The sequence below is a fragment of the Marmota marmota genome, unplaced genomic scaffold, assembly GCF_001458135.2.
Source record: "Marmota marmota marmota unplaced genomic scaffold, marMar, whole genome shotgun sequence".
Taxonomy (NCBI): Eukaryota; Metazoa; Chordata; class Mammalia; order Rodentia; family Sciuridae; genus Marmota; species Marmota marmota.
In genome coordinates this window covers 2,678,279-2,684,099 of record NW_025999853.1, presented here as the reverse complement: position 1 = coordinate 2,684,099, position 5,821 = coordinate 2,678,279, and the positions used below count along the sequence as shown (strand labels likewise).

Genomic DNA, 5,821 nt, shown 5'->3' with positions numbered 1-5,821 from the left:
TAGCCTGAGATGGAGGGGGGCAATGAGAATCAGAATGCTTTCAGAAGTTAGCCTAATTGAAAACAGAACAGCAATGGGAGAAAATCAATTCAACAAAAGTCTAGCTCTCTTTTTTTTTTTTAATCAGGGATTGAACCCAAGTATGCATGCTTAACCACTGAGCCACATTCCCCAGCACTTTTTATGTTTTATTTTGAGACAGGTTTTTGCTAAGTTGCTTATGGCCTCACTAAGTTGCTGAGGCTGGCTTTCAATTTGTGATCCTCCTGCCTCAGCCTCCCAAGCCACTGGGATTATGGGAGCAGGGCATTGCCTGGCTATGGCCTGTGTTTTGGTTGAACAGGATGAGGATTGAGGAGACTCAGGTCTTGATATCAGTTTTAATTATTATTTGCATTTACCTTTTGGGGAATAAACTCAGCAACCCTGTCACAGGAGTTTTAACGTATCAACATCTGACAGTGGAAATAGCAGCAATTAAACAAATTCAATCTTCCACTCAGGGCAGAGGCGGGTAGAGCAGGATAAAGCAAAAACAGGATGGAGTCCAGAGTCCAATAATCTGGCTTCTAATCCTCAACTGATCACTCACTACCAGTGAGGCCTGAGACCAGCCACCTTGCTCCTCTTGGTCTAGCAACTACATCCTCTCCAAATACTCATCTAGTTCTGGAATGGAAAGCCTTTTAGGGCAGGATTTCTTAATATCTGATAGGGCCTAAATCCCAGAAAAACATACAAGTGATTTTGCATAGTTTCATGGGGTTCTCTCATCTCTAAAAGCAAATCTGTATCTCTAACCCTGCTCTATAGTAACCTGGACACCAAGCTTCTGCTTGGACTCTTCCTGTGATGGAGAGCTCACAAGGTAGTCCATTACGTTAGTGCTAGGAAAATAAAGTCTTCATATTAAAACAAGTTCTGTACACTATAATGCTTAACCATTGGTCCATGTTCTTCACAGTAAATAAGAAAATTCAAAAGTCCCTAATGAATGGGCGTGCCTGCCACACCGTTCCCCGTCCCCAGCGCCGGAGATCCTTGGCAGGCCTAGAGTTTGCAGAGTGAGAAATGGGAAGTGGACCTCTGGAAGCATGAATACAGACATGCAGGAGGGCTGTGTGTGCTGTCGAGGTGGTGGGGACCCTGTCTAAAAGACCTGCAGCCAGTCTCCCCTGTGCAGACGAGCATCCCCATGGCCAGACACGCAGCGGCAGTGCCCAGCAGCAGAGCCCAGCGCGAAGCACTCACAGGAGCAGCCCAGAGTCCGAATGGCTGTGACCGGGTGACAGCTATGACAAGGTGACGGGTGATGCTGGGCCAGCGCACAGGGGCACTCAGACCAGCTCCGTTGACATTAGCATGAGGAAGGAGCTGGGGTAGTTATGGTCGGCCATGGAGGACAACCAGGACTCTCATCCCAGAGGGGACAGTGATTGTGTTTCTGATAAAATAAGTTTTAAAATAGAGGAGGAAGAAGGTGATCCAGTTCCCAGCCGCTGTTTGGAAGGAGTGGACTTTCAGGGTGAGCAGGAGGGCAGGAGGCACACGGACAGTGGGGAGGAGCAGGCGGAGGGCGGGCAGGGGGCGGGCAGCTGCTTCCCTGCTCTGGCAGTCCCGCAGCCCGCAGTGCAGCGTGGCCTTGGAGGCCGTGGTCCAGAGCCTGCTCTCCCGCCGCCACATCAGCTCCAGGAAGAAGTCGCCAGCGTGGAAGCATTTCTTCATCTCCCCCCGGGACCTCACCAAGGCAATATGTCGGTACTGCATGAAGGAGTTCAGCAGGGGCAAGATGGAGAAGGACCTGAGCACCAGCTGCCTCTTGAGGCACCTGCGGCGGGCGCACCCCACCAGCTCGCGCAGGAGAACGGGAGTGTGTGGCCAGCTCCTCCCTGCCCTGGCCCTCGCTCCTGCTTCCTCCGCAGCCCACGGACGTCGGGGACCTGGGCTCCGCACTCTCGCCCTTCAGACTTGCCCACAAGATGGCAGCTACGATCCCGTCCCCTGACCGCATGCAGGAGGAGCCCGGGTCCATGGTCTCTTCTGAGGTCTCTGATGTGCCGGTCACTGAGAAGTACAGCAGAGAGGAGGCCCTGGCGGGGTCAGCTCCCCACCTTGCCCCATTCCACTACCCGAGACTGCAGAGGGCGTGGCGGAGAGATGCCTTCGCCTTCCCAGGAGCACGTCGGGGTCCAGGAGGAGGTCGGCCGCCTGGAAGCATTTCTACCTGTCCCGGCCGGACAGGGCCGTCTGCGTGCACTGCATGAACGAGTTCAGCAGGGGCAAGAACGGGAAGGACCTGGGCACCAGCTGCCTCATCCGGCACATGCAGAGAGCATACCGCTCCACCGTCCTCCAGGAAAACGGGGGCGGCTCGGGCCACCCCGCCCGTGTACCCCACACCGCCACCCTGCTGCCTCCGGACTTTATGTGGTCCTCTCCAGGAAAGCTGGTCCAAGAGTGCCCCTGGGCCTCCTTGTCCCCAGACAGACTGGCTGAGGACTTGCCTGGGGACCCACTAGGCTGGGACGTGTCCGGGCTGTAGTCCTTGGAGGACGTGGGCGAGGCTTCTATGGGCGCCTCTCCTGAGAAGCAGCAGGCCAGCGCATGGGGCCCAGGAGGTGCGAGCCTGGTGCTGTCTTCCAGCAAAACAAGAAGGTCATGAAGAGGCTGAAGTCGCAGGCCTGGCACCACTTCTCCCTGGCCCCCACGGACAGTCTGAAGGCCATGTGTCGCTACTGTGGCTGCGTCATCAGTCGGAGGAAGAAGGGGGATGTGGGCACCAGCTGTTTGATGTGGCATCTGTACAGACGCCACCCTGAGGTGGTCAGGACCCAGAAGGGCTTTCTGGGTGCCAGTCTGGCGAACTCTCCATATGCCACTTTGGCTTCTGCAGAAAGCTGCTCCTCCAAGACGCCTGGCCTGCCAGCCATGGTCAGGAGGAACCACCAGGCTGTGTTTCCTGTCAGCAGCAAGAAGACCTCCAAGCTGTGGAACCACTTCTCCGTCTGCTCTGCGGACTCCACCAAGGTGGTGTGTCTGCACTGTGGCCGGACCATCAGCAAGGGGCAAGAAGCCCACCAACCTGGGTACCAGCTGCCTCCTGAGGCACCTGCAGAGGTTCCACGGCCACGCACTCAAGGCCGATGTCCACCCGGAGTCCACCCTGTCCCACTCTGCAGACGTCCGGGGACCACTGAGCACAGAGTTGTCAGGCACGTCCTCCTTCGATGACCTCAGTGAGAAGTTCTATGACTCTCACCCGGTTGCCAAAAAAATCACCAGCCTGAGAGCAGAGATGATCGCACTGGACCTCCAGCCCTACTCCCTCGTGGACAGCGCTGGCTTCAACAGGCTGCTGGGGTACCTGAGGCCCCAGTACTCCGGCCCCCGCCCTCCTACTGCTGCAGCAGGGCCATCCCGGGCATGTACGACAGCGTGAAGCAGATGGTCCTGTCCCAGCTGAGGGAGGCCGAGAGTGGCGTGGTCCACTTCACATAGGGAATCTGGACAGGCACCCAGAGCCGTGAGTACCTGACCCTCACTGCCCACTGGGTCACACGTGCCTTACTCCTGTTGGGCCAGGTCACAGTATGTTGGGAGTCCACTGGAAGCAGCCTGTCTCGTCGGTTGTGAAGTGGGGTGATCAGGTTTTAATTCATGACTGTAACGTTTTTTAAAAGTTAGGGGTCAGAAATGTGTTTTCCTAGAATGGAGACAAGATGTAAACAGTTTTATCCTGTAGGCTTTTTATTCAATTGTGTAAAAACCATGAATCGGGTACTGTATTTTAGTTAAATATTGCTTTAATTGCAACAAAACAGCTTTTGTGGCTGTGAAATGAAACCTGTAAATAGGAGGTGGAGCTTAAGCCATCCTGACTGAGCAGTTTTAACTGCAGGTTCTAAAATGTGGCGAGGAGTGGAAAGAATATTCTGGAAGCTAACTGTTTACCACAGAGACAAAGAGTTTGAAAACAAAACTGTGCTTGGGTGATTCACGGAGTGTGCAGTTGCAGTGATGTGGTCACGGACACGTTCCGTTTCAGGTCTTTGCATTCAGGGTTGCACGGTCCGTTCATTCACTCAGAGGTCCCCGACTGTCCTGACTCCTTGAGATCGGAGTCCCATGTGTGTCCATGCTGGGGATTCAGCCAGTGCAGAGTGTGGCAGTGCAACAGGGGGCCCGTTGACGGAGCGTCCTGAGCAGTGGAGCTCTCTGTGCGCTGACCCAGGTGCTGGGACCACAGCCAGGCCCTGGAGGCGGTGGTGACCAACAGGGTCGTCTGGCAGGCTACAGCGATGAGGCTAGCCTTAGGCGTTTAGATTTTTCTTTTTTTATAATAGGGAAGATTCAGCCATCACTGGGATATTTTAGAATCCCAGGACATCAGAGTGAAATTATAAGTTGTCATATACTTTTTTTTTTTTAATATTTGTTTTTTAGTTATTGGCGGATACAACATCTTTGTTTTGTATGTGGTGCTGAGGATCGAACCCGGGCCGCACGCATGCCAGGCGAGCGCGCTACTGCTTGAGCCACATCCCCAGCCCTTGTCATATACTTTTAACAATATGTCTTCAAAGTGTTTGCTTTAACATCTGAAAAAGGTTCCTGTTCTACTTCAGACCATTGGGTGCTGTGGGTGAGGTGACCCACTCCTCTGCCATGGCCCCCTAGGAAGCTGCCCTTCTGTTGAATACTGTACCTAAGCTCGCTCTCAATTCAAGTGGACTGTGCTTTAGTGTATTTATAAATGATGGATTCAGTTTCTGAAATTAAACTTTTTATTTGCGGTTTTCAAAAAAAAATTCAAGTTCTCTCATGACATCTCATCTCTCTGAAGACCATTTCTAAACTTTTAAGTGAAAATAATTTATGGCAGAGAAATGTAGATGAATACGCATGCAAATTATTTTACAGTGTGTCATTTCGAAGATATGTTCTTCCACCTCACCTCCCCAGCCTAATATCCAAATATAGATGTTAAATTACAAGTAAGTGGCACTGCTGTTAATCTGCATGGCTCTGGGTTTTGCAAGTAGGGGGATTATTGAATAAAAATATCTTGAAAGAAATACTATAGTCTTGCGAAAAGCATTGCATTAAGAGTCAGAAGACTTGAAGTTGTATCCTGACTCCCATTCCAAATTGCATCATGGGGCAAGTCACTTAACCTCTCTGAATCTACTTCTCTTCTGCAAAATGCAACAAAACCGACCTCACGGGGATGCAGTGAGTTTTTAACAATATACTGTTCAGAAAGCTTCTAGTCCAAATCTGGCACAGAGCAAGTTCTCAATAAACAAACACTTGAACTCTGCAAGCGCAGATTCATTCCATGCACTCGGCGCTCTTTCCCCCCCTCTCGAGTCGGAGTCTGCGCTCTGAGCTCGACTGAGGCTCCCTGGCTGCTCGCGCTCTTCTCTCCTTCTCCAAGATGGCGGCGGTCGGCGGCGCTGAGGCGGGATCCGGGGGAGCCGAGTGAAGGTAGCGGCGAGCGGAGCCCCCACGAGGCCGGGCTGGACCCCCACCCCGAGGTGGCATCGGTCCCGGTCCGGCGCCACCCGCCGCCCTGGGCCCGCGACACCGCCGCGGGGGCGCCCCAGGCCCGCCGCGGCCTAGCCCTGGCGCCGAGCCGGGGACTGGAGTAGCGGCCGCAGCCGCCCCCGGGAAGGGGCTGGAGCGGGCCGAAGGAGGAAGGCGGCCGCGAGCTGTTCAAACGAGGAAGGCGGGAAAGCTGCGGGGCCGGGAGGGGGCGTGCGGCCGCCCCAGGGGCCTGCGGGCCGCGGCCGCCCCTCCCCCTGCCTGCGGCTCCGCCCTC

General features: G+C 54.2%; 1 protein-coding gene and 1 pseudogene across 3 annotated transcripts in view; both read left to right on the top strand.

Moving 5' to 3' along the window:
* Window positions 1-1,321: 1,321 nt before the first annotated feature.
* Window positions 1,322-4,977, top strand: LOC107139669 (annotated as a pseudogene).
* A 389-nt stretch (window positions 4,978-5,366) lies between these two features.
* Hmgxb4 (HMG-box containing 4) overlaps window positions 5,367-5,821 on the top strand; it is a 32,645-nt gene continuing 32,190 nt past the window's right edge. For 2 of the 3 annotated variants that reach the window (XM_015482788.2, XM_015482787.2), the window contains exon 1: window positions 5,396-5,487. The gene's annotated coding sequence lies outside the window, so the exon portion shown is untranslated. Of the gene's footprint in view, window positions 5,488-5,821 lie in introns of all 3 variants that reach the window. The other variant, XM_015482784.2, reaches the window with a different exon arrangement.